A 20,154-nucleotide genomic window follows, 5' to 3' on the forward strand; every position below is an offset into this window, starting at 1 on the left:
CTGGAGCTGCGGGTGGACTCACTGTGGAGCATCCGCGATGCAGAGAAACTCGTGGATAGCACGTTTAGCGAGTTGGTCACACCGCAGGTAAAGGGTATACAGGCAGGAAGTGAATGGGTGACCACCAGGAAGAGTAAGAGATGCAGGCAGGTAGTGCAGGGGTCCCCTGTGTCCATCCCCCTCTCAAACAGATATTCCACTTTGGATGCTGTTGGGGGGGATGACTTATCAGGGGAAGGCAGCAGCAGCCAACTTCCTGGCACCACGGGTAGCTCTGCTGCACAGGCTGGGAGGAAAAAGAGTGGCAGAGCTATAGTGATAGGGGACTCAATTGTAAGGGGAATAGACAGGCGTTTCTGCGGCCGCAACCGAGACTCCAGGATGGTGTGTTGCCTCCCTGGTGCAAGGATCAAGGATGTCTCGGAGCGGCTACAGAACATTTTGGAGGGGGAGGGTGAACAGCCAGCTGTCGTGGTGCACATAGGCACCAACGATATAGGTAAAAAAGGGGATGAGGTCCTAAAAGCAGAATATAGGGAGTTAGGAGGTAAATTTAAAAATAGGACCTCAAAGGTAGTAATCTCAGGATTGCTGCCAGTGCCACGTGCTAGTCAGAGTAGAAATAGGAGGATATTTCAAATGAATACGTGGCTAGAGGAATGGTGCAAGGGGGAGGGATTCAAATTTTTGGGACACTGGAAACGGTTCTGGGGGAGGTGGGACCAGTACAAACCGGACGGTCTGCACCTGGGCAGGGCCGGGACCGCTGTCCTAGGAGGAGTGTTTGCTAGTGCTGTTGGGGAGGGTTTAAACTAAAGTGGCAGGGGGTTGGGAACCTGAGCAGGGAGAGAGAGGAAAGCGTAACAGGAAGGGACAGAAGGTATGGAGTAATAGGTAAAGTGTTAAAAAAGGAAAAAGCAGGAACTAAGCGTCACAAAACAGATTTGAAAGTTCTTTATCTGAATGCACGTAGCATTCGGAATAAAATGGACGAGTTAACGGCACAAATAACTACGTATGGGTATGATCTTGTGGCCATTACAGAAACATGGCTGCAGGGTGACAACGACTGGGAATTAAATATGCCAGGGTATTTAACAATCAGGAAGGACAGGCAGGAAGGAAGGGGAGGTGGGGTGGCTATGTTAATAAAGGAAGGAATCACTGTAATACAGAGAAATGATATTGGGACAAAGCATCAAGATAATGAAACAGTTTGGGTGGAGATAAGGAATAATAAGGGAAAAAAAACATTAGTGGGCGTAGTATATAGGCCTCCTAATAGTTGCAACTCTGCTGGAAGAAGTATTAATCAGGAGATAGTCGGGGCATGTAATAAGGGAATAGCCATAATTATGGGGGATTTAATTATCATATTAACTGGACAAATCAAATTGGGCAGAGCAGCCTTGAGGACGAGTTCATTGAGTGCATCAGGGATGGATTTCTTGAGCAGTATGTAACTGATCCTACAAGGGGGCAGGCAACCTTGGACCTGGTCCTGTGTAATGAGTCAGGATTAATTAATAATGTCCTAGTTAAGGATCCCCTTGGAACGAGCGACCACAACATGGTTGAATTCCATATCCAATTAGAGGGTGAGAAGGTTGATTCTCAAACAAGCGTACTGAGCTTGAATAAAGGAGACTATGATGGTATGAGAGCGGAATTGATTAAAGTGGACTGGGAAAATAGATTAAAGGGTAAGACGGTACATGAGCAGTGGTGTTCATTTAGGGAGTTATTTTACAACTTTCAAAATAAATATATTCCACTGAGGAAAAAAGGGTGTAAAAGAAATGACAGCCATCCGTGGCTAAGTAAAGAAATCAAGGATAGTATCCGACTAAAAACAAGGACATATAAGGTAGCCAAACTTAGTGGGAGGATAGAAGATTGGGAATTCTTCAAAAGACAGCAAAAAGTAACTAAAGGATTGATTAAGAAAGGGAAGTTAGATTATGAAAAGAAATTAGCAAAAAATATAAAAACAGATAGCAAGAGTTTCTATAGTTATATAAAAAGAAAAAGGGTGGCTAAGGCAAACATAGGTCCCTTAGAGGATGAGACCGGGAAATTAATGGTGGGAAACATGGAGATGGCAAAAATGCTGAACAAATATTTTGTTTCAGTCTTTACAGTAGAGGACACTAAGAATATCCCAACACTGGACAAACAGGGGACTCTCGGGGGGAGGAGCTAAATACGATTAAAATCACTCAAGAGATGGTACTCAGTAAAATAATGGGACTCAAGGCGGATAAATCCCCTGGACCTGATGGCTTCCATCCTAGGGTCTTGAGGGAAGTGGCAGTAGGGATTGTGGATGCTTTGGTGATAGTTTTCCAAAATTCCCTGGACTCAGGAGAGGTCCCGGCAGATTGGAAAACTGCTAATGTAACACCGTTATTTAAAAAGGGTAGTAGGCAGAAGGCTGGAAATTATAGGCCAGTTAGCTTAACATCTGTGGTGGGTAAAATTTTGGAGTCTATTATTAAGGAGACAGTAACGGAACATTTAGATAAGCATAATTTAATAGGACAAAGTCAGCATGGCTTTATGAAGGGGAAGTCATGTCTGACAAATTTGCTTGAGTTCTTCGAGGATATAACGTATAGGGTGGATAAAGGGGAACCAGTGGACGTAGTGTATTTAGACTTCCAGAAGGCATTCGACAAGGTGCCACATAAAAGATTATTACTTAAGATAAAAAATCACGGGATTGGGGGTAATATTCTGGCATGGGTGGAGGATTGGTTATCGAACAGGAAGCAGAGAGTTGGGATAAATGGTTCATTTTCGGACTGGCAACCAGTAACCAGTGGTGTTCCACAGGGGTCGGTGCTGGGTCCCCAACTCTTTACAATCTATATTAACGATTTGGAGGAGGGGACCGAGTGCAACATATCAAAATTTGCAGATGATGCAAAGATGGGAGGGAAAGTAGAGAGTGAGGAGGACATAAAAAACCTGCAAGGGGATATAGACAGGCTGGGTGAGTGGGCGGAGATTTGGCAGATGCAATATAATATTGGAAAATGTGAGGTTATGCACTTTGGCAGGAAAAATCAGAGAGCAAGTTATTTTCTTCATGGCGAGAGACTGGAAAGTACTGCAGTACAAAGGGATCTGGGGGTCCTAGTGCAAGAAAATCAAAAAGTTGGTATGCAGGTGCAGCAGGTGATCAAGAAAGCCAACGGAATGTTGGCTTTTATTGCTAGGGGGATAGAATATAAAAACAAGGAGGTATTGCTGCCGTTATATAAGGTATTGGTGAGACCGCACCTGGAATACTGCATACAGTTTTGGTCTCCATACTTAAGAAAAGACATACTTGCTCTCGAGGCAGTACAAAGAAGGTTCACTCGGTTAATCCCGGGGATGAGGGGGCGGACATATGAGGAGAGGTTGAGTAGGTTGGGACTCTACTCATTGGAGTTCAGAAGAATGAGAGGCGATCTTATTGAAACATATAAGATTGTGAAGGGTCTTGATCGGGTGGATGCAGTAAGGATGTTCCCAAAGATGGGTGAAACTAGAACTAGGGGGCATAATCTTAGAATAAGGGGCTGCTCTTTCAAAACTGAGATGAGGAGAAACTTCTTCACTCAGAGGGTGGTAGGTCTGTGGAATTTGCTGCCCCAGGAAGCTGTGGAAGCTACATCATTAGATAAATTTAAAACAGAAATAGACAGTTTCCTAGAAGTAAAGGGAATTAGGGGTTATGGGGAGCGGGCAGGAAATTGGACATGAAGCTGAGTTCGGATCGGTCAATGCCCTGTGGGTGGCGGAGAGGGTCCAGGGGCTATGTGGCCGGGTCCTGCTCCGACTTCTTGTGTTCTTTAGATTTGTGGTTGGGATCAGATCAGCCATGATCTTATTGAATGGCGGAGCAGGCTCGAGGGGCCGATTGGCCTACTCCTGCTCCAATTTCTTACGTTCTTATGTCTCTTCTGTTTAAAACGGATGTGATTTAAGTCCCGGATCACTCCCTGTCACTGTCTCTTTAAAAGGGATGTGATGTAAGTCCCGGATCATTCCGTGTCTCTATCTGTTTAAAAGGGATGTGATGTCAGTCCCTGATCATTCCGTGTCTGTGTCTGTTTAAAAGGGATATGATGTCAGCCGCTGATCATTCCATGTCTGCGTCTGTTTAAAAGTGATGTGATGTGAGTCCCGGATCATTCCGTGTCTCTGTCTGTTTAAAGTGGATGTGATGTAAGTCCAGGATAATTCCGTGCCTCTCTCTGTTTAAATGTGATGTGCTGTCAGTACCGGATCATTCCGTGCCTCTGTCTATTTAAAAGTGACGTGATGTCAGTCCATGATCATTCCGTGTCTCTGTCTGATTAAAGGGGATATGATGTAAGTCCCGGATCATTCCGTGTCTCTGTCTGTTTAAAAGTGATGTGCTGTCAGTACCGGATCATTCAGTGCCTCTGTCTATTTAAAAGTGAGGTGATGTAAGTCCCGGATCATGCCGTGTCTCTGCATGTTTAAAACGGATGTGATGTCAGTCCCGGATCATGACGTGTCTGCATCTGTTTAAAAGGGATGTGATTAAAGTCCCGGATCATTCCGTGTCTCCGTCTGTTTGAAAGGGATGTGATTTAAGTCCCGGATCATTCCGTGTCTCTGTCTGTTTAAAAGGGATGTGATGTAAATCCCGGATCATTCCGTGTCTGCGTCTCTTTAAAAGGGATGTGATGTCAGTCCCGGATAATTCCGTGTCTGCGTCTGCTTAAAATGGATGTGATGTGAGCCCCGGATCATTCCGTGTCTGCGTCTGCTTAGAAGTGAGGTGATGGAAGTCCCGGATCATGCCATGTCTCTGCATGTTTAGAACGGATGTGATGTCAGTCCCAAAGCATTACGTGTCTGCGTCTGATTGAAAGGGATGTGATGTAAGTCCAGGGTAATTCCGTGCCTCTCTCTGTTTAAAAGTGATGTGCTGTCAGTCCCGGATCATTCCGTGTCTCTGTCTGTTTAAAATGGATGTGATGAAAGTCCCGGATCATTGCATGTCTCTGCCTGTTCAAAAGGGATGTGATGTCAGTCCATGATCATTCCGTGTCTCTGTCTGTTTAAAAGGGATATGATGTAAGTCCCGGATCATTCCGTGTCTCTGTCTGTTTAAAAGGGATGTGATGTCAGTCCCTGATCATTCCGTGTGTGCGTCTGTTTAAAAGGGATGTGATGTCAGACCCGGATCATCCCACTTCTCTGCCTGTTTAAAAGGGATGTGATGTCAGTCCCGGATCATTCCATGTCTGCGTCTGTAAAAATGGGATGTGATGTCAGTACCGGATCATTCCGAGTCTCTGTCTGTTTAAAAGTGATGTGCTGTCAGTCCCGCATCATTCCGTGTTTAGGCAAGTCATGGCAGCAGACCTCGCACCCGTGATATGCTCCTCCTGCAAGATGTGGGAAGTCATGGACACTACCAGTGTCCCTGCCGACCATGTGTGCGGGAAGTGTGTCCACCTGCAGCTACTGACCGATCGTATCTCGGAGCTGGAGCTGCGGGTGGACTCACTGTGGAGCATCCGCGATGCAGAGAAACTCGTGGATAGCACGTTTAGCGAGTTGGTCACACCGCAGGTAAAGGGTATACAGGCAGGAAGTGAATGGGTGACCACCAGGAAGAGTAAGAGATGCAGGCAGGTAGTGCAGGGGTCCCCTGTGTCCATCCCCCTCTCAAACAGATATGCCACTTTGGATGCTGTTGGGGGGGATGACTTATCAGGGGAAGGCAGCAGCAGCCAACTTCCTGGCACCACGGGTAGCTCTGCTGCACAGGCTGGGAGGAAAAAGAGTGGCAGAGCTATAGTGATAGGGGACTCAATTGTAAGGGGAATAGACAGGCGTTTCTGCGGCCGCAACCGAGACTCCAGGATGGTGTGTTGCCTCCCTGGTGCAAGGATCAAGGATGTCTCGGAGCGGCTACAGAACATTTTGGAGGGGGAGGGCGAACAGCCAGCTGTCGTGGTGCACATAGGCACCAACGATATAGGTAAAAAAGGGGATGAGGTCCTAAAAGCAGAATATAGGGAGTTAGGAGGTAAATTAAAAAATAGGACCTCAAAGGTAGTAATCTCAGGATTGCTGCCAGTGCCACGTGCTAGTCAGAGTAGAAATAGGAGCATATTTCAAATGAATACGTGGCGAGAGGAATGGTGCAAGGGGGAGGGATTCAAATTCCTGGGACACTGGAAACGGTTCTGGGGGAGGTGGGACCAGTCCAAACCGGACGGTCTGCACCTGGGCAGGGCCGGGACCGCTGTCCTAGGAGGAGTGTTTGCTAGTGCTGTTGGGGAGGGTTTAAACTAAAGTGGCAGGGGGTTGGGAACCTGAGCAGGGAGAGAGAGGAAAGCGTAACAGGAAGGGACAGAAGGTATGGAGTAATAGGTAAAGTGTTAAAAAAGGAAAAAGCAGGAACTAAGCGTCACAAAACAGATTTGAAAGTTCTTTATCTGAATGCACGTAGCATTCGGAATAAAATGGACGAGTTAACGGCACAAATAACTACGTATGGGTATGATCTTGTGGCCATTACAGAAACATGGCTGCAGGGTGACAACGACTGGGAATTAAATATGCCAGGGTATTTAACAATCAGGAAGGACAGGCAGGAAGGAAGGGGAGGTGGGGTGGCTATGTTAATAAAGGAAGGAATCACTGTAATACAGAGAAATGATATTGGGACAAAGCATCAAGATAATGAAACAGTTTGGGTGGAGATAAGGAATAATAAGGGAAAAAAAACATTAGTGGGCGTAGTATATAGGCCTCCTAATAGTTGCAACTCTGCTGGAAGAAGTATTAATCAGGAGATAGTCGGGGCATGTAATAAGGGAACAGCCATAATTATGGGGGATTTTAATTATCATATTAACTGGACAAATCAAATTGGGCAGAGCAGCCTTGAGGACGAGTTCATTGAGTGCATCAGGGATGCATTTCTTGAGCAGTATGTAACTGATCCTACAAGGGGGCAGGCAACCTTGGACCTGGTCCTGTGTAATGAGTCAGGATTAATTAATAATGTCCTAGTTAAGGATCCCCTTGGAACGAGCGACCACAACATGGTTGAATTCCATATCCAATTAGAGGGTGAGAAGGTTGATTCTCAAACAAGCGTACTGAGCTTGAATAAAGGAGACTATGATGGTATGAGAGCGGAATTGATTAAAGTGGACTGGGAAAATAGATTAAAGGGTAAGACGGTACATGAGCAGTGGTGTTCATTTAGGGAGTTATTTTACAACTTTCAAAATAAATATATTCCACTGAGGAAAAAAGGGTGTAAAAGAAATGACAGCCATCCGTGGCTAAGTAAAGAAATCAAGGATAGTATCCGACTAAAAACAAGGACATATAAGGTAGCCAAACTTAGTGGGAGGATAGAAGATTGGGAATTCTTCAAAAGACAGCAAAAAGTAACTAAAGGATTGATTAAGAAAGGGAAGTTAGATTATGAAAAGAAATTAGCAAAAAATATAAAAACAGATAGCAAGAGTTTCTATAGTTATATAAAAAGAAAAAGGGTGGCTAAGGCAAACAGAGGTCCCTTAGAGGATGAGACCGGGAAATTAATGGTGGGAAACATGTCTGCGTCTGATTGAAAGGGATGTGATGTAAGTCCAGGGTAATTCCGTGCCTCTCTCTGTTTAAAAGTGATGTGCTGTCAGTCCCAGATCATTCCGTGTCTCTGTCTGTTTAAAATGGATGTGATGAAAGTCCCGGATCATTGCATGTCTCTGTCTGTTTGAAAGGGATGTGCTGTCAGCACCGGATCATTCCGTGTCTCTTCTGTTTAAAACGGATGTGATGCTAGTCCCGGATCATTCCGTGTCTGCGTCTGTTTAAATGGGATGTGATGTAAGTCCCAGATCATTCCGTGTCTCTGTCTGTTTCAAATGGATGTGATTTAAGTCCCGGATCACTCCCTGTCACTGTCTCTTTAAAAGGGATGTGATGTAAGTCCCGGATCATTCCGTGTCTCTGTCTGTTTAAAAGGGATGTGATGTCAGTCCCTGATCATTCCGTGTCTGTGTCTGTTTAAAAGGGATATGATGTCAGCCGCTGATCATTCCATGTCTGCGTCTGTTTAAAAGTGATGTGAAGTAAGTCCCGGATCATTCGTTGTCTCTGTCTGTTTAAAAAGGGATGTGATGTAAGTCCCGGATCATTCCGTGTCTCTCTCTGTTTCAAAGGGATGTGATGTAAGTCCCGGATCATTCCGTGTCTCTGTCTGTTTAAAAGTGAGGTGATGTTAGTCCCGGATCATTCCGTGTCTCTGTCTGTTAAAAAGGGATATGATGTAAGTCCCAGATCATTCCGTGTCTGCGTTTGTTTAAAAGTGATGTGATGTCAGTTCCGGATCATTCCGTGTCTCTCTCTGTTTCAAAGGGATGTGATGTAAGTCCCGGATCATTTCGTGTCTCTGTCTGTTTGAAGGGGATGTGATGTAAGTCCAGGGTAATTCCATGCCTCTCTCTGTTTAAAAGTGATGTGCCGTCAGTACCGGATCATTCCGTGTCTCTGTCTGTTTAAAAGTGAGGTGATGTAAGTCCCGGATCATTCCGTGTCTCTCTCTGTTTCAAAGGGATGTGATGTAAGTCCCGGATCATTCCGTGTCTCTGTCTGTTTGAAGGGGATGTGATGTAAGTCCAGGGTAATTCCATGCCTCTCTCTGTTTAAAAGTGATGTGCCGTCAGTACCGGATCATTCCGTGTCTCTGTCTGTTTAAAAGTGAGGTGATGTAAGTCCCGGATCATGCCGTGTCTCTGCATGTTTAAAACGGATGTGATGTCAGTCCCGGATCATGACGTGTCTGCATCTGTTTAAAAGGGATGTGATTAAAGTCCCGGATCATTCCGTGTCTCCGTCTGTTTGAAAGGGATGTGATTTAAGTCCCGGATCATTCCGTGTCTCTGTCTGTTTAAAAGGGATGTGATGTAAATCCCGGATCATTCCGTGTCTGCGTCTCTTTAAAAGGGATGTGATGTCAGTCCCGGATAATTCCGTGTCTGCGTCTGCTTAAAATGGATGTGATGTGAGCCCCGGATCATTCCGTGTCTGCGTCTGCTTAGAAGTGAGGTGATGGAAGTCCCGGATCATGCCATGTCTCTGCATGTTTAGAACGGATGTGATGTCAGTCCCAAAGCATTACGTGTCTGCGTCTGATTGAAAGGGATGTGATGTAAGTCCAGGGTAATTCCGTGCCTCTCTCTGTTTAAAAGTGATGTGCTGTCAGTCCCGGATCATTCCGTGTCTCTGTCTGTTTAAAATGGATGTGATGAAAGTCCCGGATCATTGCATGTCTCTGCCTGTTCAAAAGGGATGTGATGTCAGTCCATGATCATTCCGTGTCTCTGTCTGTTTAAAAGGGATATGATGTAAGTCCCGGATCATTCAGTGTCTCTGTCTGTTTAAAAGGGATGTGATGTCAGTCCCTGATCATTCCGTGTGTGCGTCTGTTTAAAAGGGATGTGATGTCAGACCCGGATCATCCCACTTCTCTGCCTGTTTAAAAGGGATGTGATGTCAGTCCCGGATCATTCCATGTCTGCGTCTGTAAAAATGGGATGTGATGTCAGTACCGGATCATTCCGAGTCTCTGTCTGTTTAAAAGTGATGTGCTGTCAGTCCCGCATCATTCCGTGTTTAGGCAAGTCATGGCAGCAGACCTCGCACCCGTGATATGCTCCTCCTGCAAGATGTGGGAAGTCATGGACACTACCAGTGTCCCTGCCGACCATGTGTGCGGGAAGTGTGTCCACCTGCAGCTACTGACCGATCGTATCTCGGAGCTGGAGCTGCGGGTGGACTCACTGTGGAGCATCCGCGATGCAGAGAAACTCGTGGATAGCACGTTTAGCGAGTTGGTCACACCGCAGGTAAAGGGTATACAGGCAGGAAGTGAATGGGTGACCACCAGGAAGAGTAAGAGATGCAGGCAGGTAGTGCAGGGGTCCCCTGTGTCCATCCCCCTCTCAAACAGATATGCCACTTTGGATGCTGTTGGGGGGGATGACTTATCAGGGGAAGGCAGCAGCAGCCAACTTCCTGGCACCACGGGTAGCTCTGCTGCACAGGCTGGGAGGAAAAAGAGTGGCAGAGCTATAGTGATAGGGGACTCAATTGTAAGGGGAATAGACAGGCGTTTCTGCGGCCGCAACCGAGACTCCAGGATGGTGTGTTGCCTCCCTGGTGCAAGGATCAAGGATGTCTCGGAGCGGCTACAGAACATTTTGGAGGGGGAGGGCGAACAGCCAGCTGTCGTGGTGCACATAGGCACCAACGATATAGGTAAAAAAGGGGATGAGGTCCTAAAAGCAGAATATAGGGAGTTAGGAGGTAAATTAAAAAATAGGACCTCAAAGGTAGTAATCTCAGGATTGCTGCCAGTGCCACGTGCTAGTCAGAGTAGAAATAGGAGGATATTTCAAATGAATACGTGGCGAGAGGAATGGTGCAAGGGGGAGGGATTCAAATTCCTGGGACACTGGAAACGGTTCTGGGGGAGGTGGGACCAGTCCAAACCGGACGGTCTGCACCTGGGCAGGGCCGGGACCGCTGTCCTAGGAGGAGTGTTTGCTAGTGCTGTTGGGGAGGGTTTAAACTAAAGTGGCAGGGGGTTGGGAACCTGAGCAGGGAGAGAGAGGAAAGCGTAACAGGAAGGGACAGAAGGTATGGAGTAATAGGTAAAGTGTTAAAAAAGGAAAAAGCAGGAACTAAGCGTCACAAAACAGATTTGAAAGTTCTTTATCTGAATGCACGTAGCATTCGGAATAAAATGGACGAGTTAACGGCACAAATAACTACGTATGGGTATGATCTTGTGGCCATTACAGAAACATGGCTGCAGGGTGACAACGACTGGGAATTAAATATGCCAGGGTATTTAACAATCAGGAAGGACAGGCAGGAAGGAAGGGGAGGTGGGGTGGCTATGTTAATAAAGGAAGGAATCACTGTAATACAGAGAAATGATATTGGGACAAAGCATCAAGATAATGAAACAGTTTGGGTGGAGATAAGGAATAATAAGGGAAAAAAAACATTAGTGGGCGTAGTATATAGGCCTCCTAATAGTTGCAACTCTGCTGGAAGAAGTATTAATCAGGAGATAGTCGGGGCATGTAATAAGGGAACAGCCATAATTATGGGGGATTTTAATTATCATATTAACTGGACAAATCAAATTGGGCAGAGCAGCCTTGAGGACGAGTTCATTGAGTGCATCAGGGATGCATTTCTTGAGCAGTATGTAACTGATCCTACAAGGGGGCAGGCAACCTTGGACCTGGTCCTGTGTAATGAGTCAGGATTAATTAATAATGTCCTAGTTAAGGATCCCCTTGGAACGAGCGACCACAACATGGTTGAATTCCATATCCAATTAGAGGGTGAGAAGGTTGATTCTCAAACAAGCGTACTGAGCTTGAATAAAGGAGACTATGATGGTATGAGAGCGGAATTGATTAAAGTGGACTGGGAAAATAGATTAAAGGGTAAGACGGTACATGAGCAGTGGTGTTCATTTAGGGAGTTATTTTACAACTTTCAAAATAAATATATTCCACTGAGGAAAAAAGGGTGTAAAAGAAATGACAGCCATCCGTGGCTAAGTAAAGAAATCAAGGATAGTATCCGACTAAAAACAAGGACATATAAGGTAGCCAAACTTAGTGGGAGGATAGAAGATTGGGAATTCTTCAAAAGACAGCAAAAAGTAACTAAAGGATTGATTAAGAAAGGGAAGTTAGATTATGAAAAGAAATTAGCAAAAAATATAAAAACAGATAGCAAGAGTTTCTATAGTTATATAAAAAGAAAAAGGGTGGCTAAGGCAAACAGAGGTCCCTTAGAGGATGAGACCGGGAAATTAATGGTGGGAAACATGTCTGCGTCTGATTGAAAGGGATGTGATGTAAGTCCAGGGTAATTCCGTGCCTCTCTCTGTTTAAAAGTGATGTGCTGTCAGTCCCAGATCATTCCGTGTCTCTGTCTGTTTAAAATGGATGTGATGAAAGTCCCGGATCATTGCATGTCTCTGTCTGTTTGAAAGGGATGTGCTGTCAGCACCGGATCATTCCGTGTCTCTTCTGTTTAAAACGGATGTGATGCTAGTCCCGGAACATTCCGTGTCTGCGTCTGTTTAAATGGGATGTGATGTAAGTCCCAGATCATTCCGTGTCTCTGTCTGTTTCAAATGGATGTGATTTAAGTCCCGGATCACTCCCTGTCACTGTCTCTTTAAAAGGGATGTGATGTAAGTCCCGGATCATTCCGTGTCTCTGTCTGTTTAAAAGGGATGTGATGTCAGTCCCTGATCATTCCGTGTCTGTGTCTGTTTAAAAGGGATATGATGTCAGCCGCTGATCATTCCATGTCTGCGTCTGTTTAAAAGTGATGTGAAGTAAGTCCCGGATCATTCGTTGTCTCTGTCTGTTTAAAAAGGGATGTGATGTAAGTCCCGGATCATTCCGTGTCTCTCTCTGTTTCAAAGGGATGTGATGTAAGTCCCGGATCATTCCGTGTCTCTGTCTGTTTAAAAGTGAGGTGATGTTAGTCCCGGATCATTCCGTGTCTCTGTCTGTTAAAAAGGGATATGATGTAAGTCCCAGATCATTCCGTGTCTGCGTTTGTTTAAAAGTGATGTGATGTCAGTTCCGGATCATTCCGTGTCTCTCTCTGTTTCAAAGGGATGTGATGTAAGTCCCGGATCATTTCGTGTCTCTGTCTGTTTGAAGGGGATGTGATGTAAGTCCAGGGTAATTCCATGCCTCTCTCTGTTTAAAAGTGATGTGCCGTCAGTACCGGATCATTCCGTGTCTCTGTCTGTTTAAAAGTGAGGTGATGTAAGTCCCGGATCATTCCGTGTCTCTCTCTGTTTCAAAGGGATGTGATGTAAGTCCCGGATCATTCCGTGTCTCTGTCTGTTTGAAGGGGATGTGATGTAAGTCCAGGGTAATTCCATGCCTCTCTCTGTTTAAAAGTGATGTGCCGTCAGTACCGGATCATTCCGTGTCTCTGTCTGTTTAAAAGTGAGGTGATGTAAGTCCCGGATCATTCCGTGTCTCTGTCTGTTAAAAAGGGATATGATGTAAGTCCCGGATCATTCCGTGTCTTTGCCTGTTTAAAAGTGATGTGCTGTCAGTCCCGGATCATTCCGTGTCTGCGTCTGCTTAGAAGTGAGGTGATGTAAGTCCCGGATCATGCCGTGTCTCTGCATGTTGAGAACGGATGTGATGTCAGTCCCGCAGCATTTTGTGTCTGCGTCTGTTTGAAAGGGATGTGATGTAAGTCCCGGATCATTACGTGTCTCTGTCTGTTTGAAACGGATGTGATAAAAGTCACGGATCATTGCTTGTCTCTGCCTGTTTAAAAGGGATGTGATGTCAGTCCATGATCATTCCGTGTCTCTGTCTGTTTAAAAGGGATGTGATGTCAGTCCATGATCATTCCGTGTCTCTGTCTGGTTAAAAGGGATGTGATGTCAGTCCCGGATCATTCCGTGTGTGCGTCTGTTTAAAAGGGATGTGATGTCAGTCCTGGATCATTCCGCATCTCTGTCTGTTTAAAAGGGTTGTGATGTCAGTCCAGGATCATTCCCTGTCTGTTTCCGTTTAAAAGGAATGTGATGTAAGTCTCGGATCATTCTGTGTCTGCGTCTGTGTAAAAGTGATGTGATGTCAAACCCGGATCATCACACTTCTCTGCGTGTTTAAAAGGGATGTGATGTCAGTCCCGGATCATTCCGTGTCTGCGTCTGTAAAAATGGGATGTGATGTCAGTCCCAGATCATTCCGTGTCTGCGTCTGTTTTGAAGTGATGTGATGTAAGTCCCGGATCATTCCGTGTCTCTGTCTGTTTAAAATTGATGTGCTGTCAGTCCCGGATCATTCCGTGTCTCTGTCTGTTTAATAGGGATGTGATGTCAGTGCCGGGTCATTCCGATTCTCTGTCTGTTTAAAAGGGATGTGATGTAAGTCCCGGATCATGCTGGGTCTCTGCATTTTTAAAACGGATGTGATGTCAGTACCGGATCATTGCATGTCTCTGCCTGTTTAAAAGGGATGTGATGTCAGTCCATGATCATTCCGTGTCTCTTGTCTGTTTAAAAGGGATATGATGTAATCCCGGATCATTCCATGTCTCTGTCTGTTTAAAAGGAATGTGATGTCAGTCCCGGATCATTCCGTGTGTGCGTCTGTTTAAAAGGGATGTGATGTAAGTCCCGGTTCATTCCGTGCCTCTGTCTGTTTAAAGGGGATGTGATATGAGTCCTGGATGATTCCGTCTCTCTGTCTATTTAAAAGGGATATGATGTAAGTCCCGGATCATTTCGTGTCTCTGTCTGTTTAAAAGGGATGTGATGTCAGTCCCGGATCATTCCGTGTGTGCGTCTGTTTAAAAGGGATGTGATGTAAGACCCGGATCATTCCGTGTCTGCGTCTCTTTAAAAGCGATGTGATGTCAGTCCCGCATTATTCCGTGTCTCTGTCTGTTTAAAAGGGATGTGATGTCAGCCCCGGATCATTCCGTGTCTGCATCTCTTTTAAAGTGAGGTGATTTAAATCCCGAATCATGCCATGTCTCTGTCAGTCCAGAATCATTCCGTGCCTGCGTCTGTTTAAAAGTGATGTGAAGTAAGTCCCGGATCATTCGTTGTCTCTGTCTGTTTAAAAAGGGATGTGATGTAAGTCCTGGATCATTCCGTGTCTCTCTCTGTTTCAAAGTGATGTGCTGTAAGTCCCAGATCATTCCGTGTCTGCGTTTGTTTAAAAGTGATGTGATGTCAGTCCCGGATCATTCAGTGTCTCTCTCTGTTTCAAAGGGATGTGATGTAAGTCCCGGATCATTCCGTGTCTCTGTCTGTTTAAAAGTGAGGTGATGTAAGTCCCGGATCATTCCGTGTCTTTGCCTGTTTAAAAGTGATGTGCTGTCAGTCCCGGATCATTCCATGTCTCTGTCTGTTTAAAAGGGATGTGATGTAAGTCCCGGATAATTCCGTGTCTGCGTCTGCTTAAAATGGATGTGATGTGAGCCCCGGATCATTCCGTGTCTGCGCCTGCTTAAAAGTGAGGTGATGTAAGTCCCGGATCATGCCGTGTCTCTGCATGTTTAGAACGGATGTGATGTCAGTCCCGCAGCATTTCGTGTCTGCGTCTGTTTGAAAGGGATATGATGTAAGTCTCGGATCATTCTGTGTCTGCGTCTGTGTAAAAGTGATGTGCTGTCAGTCCCGCATCATTCCTTGTCTCTGTCTGTTTAAAAGGGATGTGCTGTCAGCAACGGATCATTCCGTGTCTTTGCCTGTTTAAAATGGATGTGATTTAAGTCCCGGATCACTCCGTGTCACTGTCTCTTCAAAAGGGATGTGATGCAAGTCCCGGATAATTCCGTGTCTCTGTCTGTTTAAAAGGGATGAGATGTCAGTCCCGGATCATTCCGTGTCTCTGTCTGTTTAAAAGGGATGTGATGTAAGTCCCGGTTCATTCCGTGTCTCTGTCTCTTCAAAAGGGATGTGATGTAAGTCCCGGAACATTCTGTGTCTCTGTCTGTTTAAAAGTGATGTGATGTCAGTCCCAGATCATTCCGTGTCAGCGTCTGTTGAAAATAGATGTGATGTAAGTCCCGGATCATTCCGTGTCTCTGTCTGTTTAAAAGGGATGTGATGTCAGTCCTGGATCATTCCGCATCTCTGTCTGTTTAAAAGGGATGTGATGTCAGTCCTGGATCATTCCGTGTCTGCGTCTGTGTAAAAGGGATGTGATGTCAGTCCCGGATCATTCCATGTCTCTGTCTGTTTAAAAGGGATGTGATGTAAGTCCCAGATCATTCCTTGTCTGCGTCTGTTCAAAAGTGATGTGATGTCAGTCCCGGATCATGCCGTGTCTCTGCATGTTTAAAACGGATGTGATGTCATTCCCGGATCATTACGTGTCTCTGTCTGTTTCAGAAGGATGTGATGAAAGTCGCGGATCATTACGTGTCTCTGCCTGTTTAAAAGGGATGTGATGTCAGTCCATGATCATTCCGTGTCTCTGTCTGTTTAGAAGGGATGTGATGTCAATCCCGGGTCATTCCCTGTGTGCGTCTGTATAAAAGGGATGTGATGTCAGTGCCGGATCATTCCTTGTCTCTGTCTGTTTAAAATTGATGTGCTGTCAGTCCCGGATCATTCCGTGTCTCTGTCTGTTTAAAAGGGATGTGATGTAAGTCCCGGATCATTCCGTGTCTCTGTCCGTTTAAAAGGGATGTGATTTAAGTCCCGGATCATTCCGTGTCTCTGTCTATTTAAAAGGGATGAGATGTAAGTCCCGGATCATTCCGTGTCTGCGTCTGTTTAAAAGTGTGGTGATGACAGTCCCGGATCATTCCGTGTCTGCGTCTGTTTAAAATGGATGTGATGTGAGCCCCGGATCATTCCGTGTCTGCGTCTGTTTAAAAGTGAGGTGATGCAAGTCCCGGATCATGCCGTGTCTCTGTCTGTTTAAAAGGGATGTGACGTCAGTCCTGGATCATTCCGCATCTCTGTCTGTTTAAAAGGGATGTGATGTCAGTCCTGGATCATTCCGTGTCTGCGTCTGTGTAAAAGGGATGTGATGTCAGTCCCGGATCATTCCATGTCTCTGTCTGTTTAAAAGGGATGTGATGTAAGTCCCAGATCATTCCTTGTCTGCGTCTGTTCAAAAGTGATGTGATGTCAGTCCCGGATCATGCCGTGTCTCTGCATGTTTAAAACGGATGTGATGTCATTCCCGGATCATTACGTGTCTCTGTCTGTTTAAGAAGGATGTGATGAAAGTCCCGGATCATTACGTGTCTCTGCCTGTTTAAAAGGGATGTGATGTCAGTCCATGATCATTCCGTGTCTCTGTCTGTTTAAAAGGGATATGATGCAAGTACCGGATCATTCCGTGTCTCTGTCTGTTTAGAAGGGATGTGATGTCAATCCCGGGTCATTCCCTGTGTGCGTCTGTATAAATGGGATGTGATGTCAGTGCCGGATCATTCCTTGTCTCTGTCTGTTTAAAATTGATGTGCTGTCAGTCCCGGATCATTCCGTGTCTCTGTCTGTTTAAAAGGGATGTGATGTAAGTCCCGGATCATTCCGTGTCTCTGTCCGTTTAAAAGGGATGTGATTTAAGTCCCGGATCATTCCGTGTCTCTGTCTATTTAAAAGGGATGAGATGTAAGTCCCGGATCATTCCGTGTCTGCGTCTGTTTAAAAGTGTGGTGATGACAGTCCCGGATCATTCCGTGTCTGCGTCTGTTTAAAATGGATGTGATGTGAGCCCCGGATCATTCCGTGTCTGCGTCTGTTTAAAAGTGAGGTGATGCAAGTCCCGGATCATGCCGTGTCTCTGCCTGTTTAAAACGGATGTGATGTCAGACCCGGATCATTCCGTGTCTGCGTCTGTTTAAATGGGATTTGATGTAATTCCCGTAACATTCCCTGTCTCTGTCTTTTTCAAATGGATGTGATTTAAGTCCCGGATCACTCCGTGTCACTGTCACTTTAAAAGGGATGTGATGTAAGTCGCGGATCATTCCGTGTCTCTGTATCTTTCAAAGGGATGTGATGTCACTCCCGGATCATTCCGTGTCTCTGTCTGTTCAAAGGGGATGTGATGTAAGGCCCGGAAAATTCCGCGTCTCTGTCTGTTTTAAAGGTATGTGATGTAAGGACTGTATCATTCCGTGTCTCTGTCTGTTTAAAAGGGATGTATTGTATGTCCCGGATCATTTCGTGTCTCTGTCTGTTTAAAAGGGATGTGATGTCAGTCCCGGATCATTCCGTGACTCTGTCTGTTTAAAAGGGATGTGATGTAAGTCCCGGATCATTCCGTGTCTCTTTATGTTTTAAAGGGATGTGATGTAAATCCCGGATCATTCCCGGTCTGCCTCTGTTTAAAAGGGATGTGATGTAAGTCCCGGATCATTCCTTGTCTGCGTCTGTTTAAAAGTGATGTGACGCCAGTCCCGGATCATTCCGTGTCGATGTCTGTTTGAAAGGGATGTGATGGAAGTCCCGGATCATTCCGTGTCTCTGTCTGTTTTAAAGGGATGTGATGTCAGTCCCGGATCATTCCGTGCCTGCTTCTGTTTAAAAGGGATGTGATGTCAGTCCCAGATCATTCCGTGCCTCCTTCTGTTTAAAAGGGATGTGATGTTAGTCCCGGATCATTCCGTGCCTCTGTCTGTTTAAAAGGGATGTGATGTAAGTCGCGGATCATTCCGTGCCTCTGTATGTTTCAAAGGGATGTGATGTTACTCCCGGATCATTCCGTGTCTCTGTCTGTTTGAGGGGGATGTGATGTAAGTCCCGGAAAATTCCGCGTCTCTGTCTGTTTTAAAGGGATTTGGTGTAAGTCCCGTATCATTCCGTGCCTCTGACTGTTTTAAAGGGATGTGATGTAAGTACTGGATCATTCCGTGTCTCTGTCTGTTTAAAAGGGATGTGATGTAAGTCTCGGATCATTCCGTGTCTCTGTATCATTAAAGGGATTTGATGTCACTCCCGGATTATTCCGTGTCTCTGTCTGTTCAAAGGGGATGTGATGGAAGTCCCGGAAAATTCCGCGTCTCTGTCTGTTTTAAAGGGATGTGATGTAAGTACTGGATCATTCCGTGTCTCTGTCTGTTTAAAAGGGATGTATCGTATGTGCCGGATCATTTCGTGTCTCTGTCTGTTCAAAAGGGATGTGATGTCAGTCCCGGATCATTCCCGGTCTGCGTCTGTTTAAAAGTGATATGACGTCAGTCCCGGATCATTCCGTGTCTCTGTCTGTTGAAAAGGGATGTGATGCAAGTCCCGGATCATTCCGTGCCTGCTTCTGTTTAAAAGGGATGTGATGTCAGTCCCGGATCATTCCGTGCCTGCTTCTGTTTAAAAGGGATGTGATGTCAGTCCCGGATCATTCTGTGCCTCTGCCTGTTTAAAAGGGATGTGATGTCAGTCCCGGATCATTACGTGTCTCTGTCTGTTTAAAAAGGATGTGATGTAAGTCCCGGATCATTCCGTGTCTCTGTTTGTTTCAAAGGGATGTGATGCAAGTGCTGGATCATTCCGTGTCTCTGTCTGTTTAAAAGGGATGTGATGTTTGTCCCGGATCATTTCGTGTCTCTGGCTGTTTAAATGGGATGTGATGTATGTCCCGGATCATTCCGCGTCTGCCTCTGTTCAAAGGGATGTGATGTAAGTCCCGGATCATTCGCGGTCTGCCTCTGTTTAAAAGTGATGTGATGTATGTCCCGGATCATTCCGCGTCTGCGTCTGTTTAAAAGTGATGTGACATCAGTCCCGGATCATTCCGTGACTCTGTCTGTTTAAAAGGGATGTGATGTAAGTCCCGGATCATTCCTTGTCTCTTTATGTTTTAAAGGGATGTGATGTAAATCCCGGATCATTCCGTGCCTGCTTCTGTTTAAAAGGGATATGATGTGAGTCCCAGATCATTCCGTGCCTCCTTCTGTTTAAAAGGGATGTGATGTTCGTCCCGGATCATTCCGTGCCTCTGTCTGTTTAAAAGGGATGTGATGAAAGTCGCGGATCATTCCGTGCCTTTGTATGTTTCAAAGGTATGTGATGTAAGTACTGGATCATTCCGTGTCTCTGCCTGTTTAAAAGGGATGTGATGTAAGTCGCGGATCATTCCGTGTCTCTGTATCTTTCAAAGGGATGTGATGTCACTCCCGGATCATTCCGTGTCTCTGTCTGTTCAAAGGGGATGTGATGTAAGTCCCGGAAAATTCCGCGTCTCTGTCTGTTTTAAAGGTATGTGATGTAAGTACTGGATCATTCCGTGTCTCTGTCTGTTTAAAAGGGATGTATTGTATGTCCCGGATCATTTCGTGTCTCTGCCTGTTTAAAAGGGATGTGATATAAGTCCCGGATCATTCCGTGTCTCTGTCTGTTTAAAAGGGATGTGATGTCAGTCCCGGATCATTCCGTGACTCTGTCTGTTTAAAAGGGATGTGATGTAAGTCCCGGATCATTCCGTGTCTCTTTATGTTTTAAAGGGATGTGATGTTAGTCCCGGATCATTCCGTGCCTGCTTCTGTTTAAAAGGGATGTGATGTCAGTCCCAGATCATTCCGTGCCTCCTTTTGTTTAAAAGGGATGTGATGTTAGTC

This window comes from Heptranchias perlo, chromosome 34 (genome assembly GCF_035084215.1).
Source record: "Heptranchias perlo isolate sHepPer1 chromosome 34, sHepPer1.hap1, whole genome shotgun sequence".
Lineage (NCBI taxonomy): Eukaryota > Metazoa > Chordata > Chondrichthyes > Hexanchiformes > Hexanchidae > Heptranchias > Heptranchias perlo.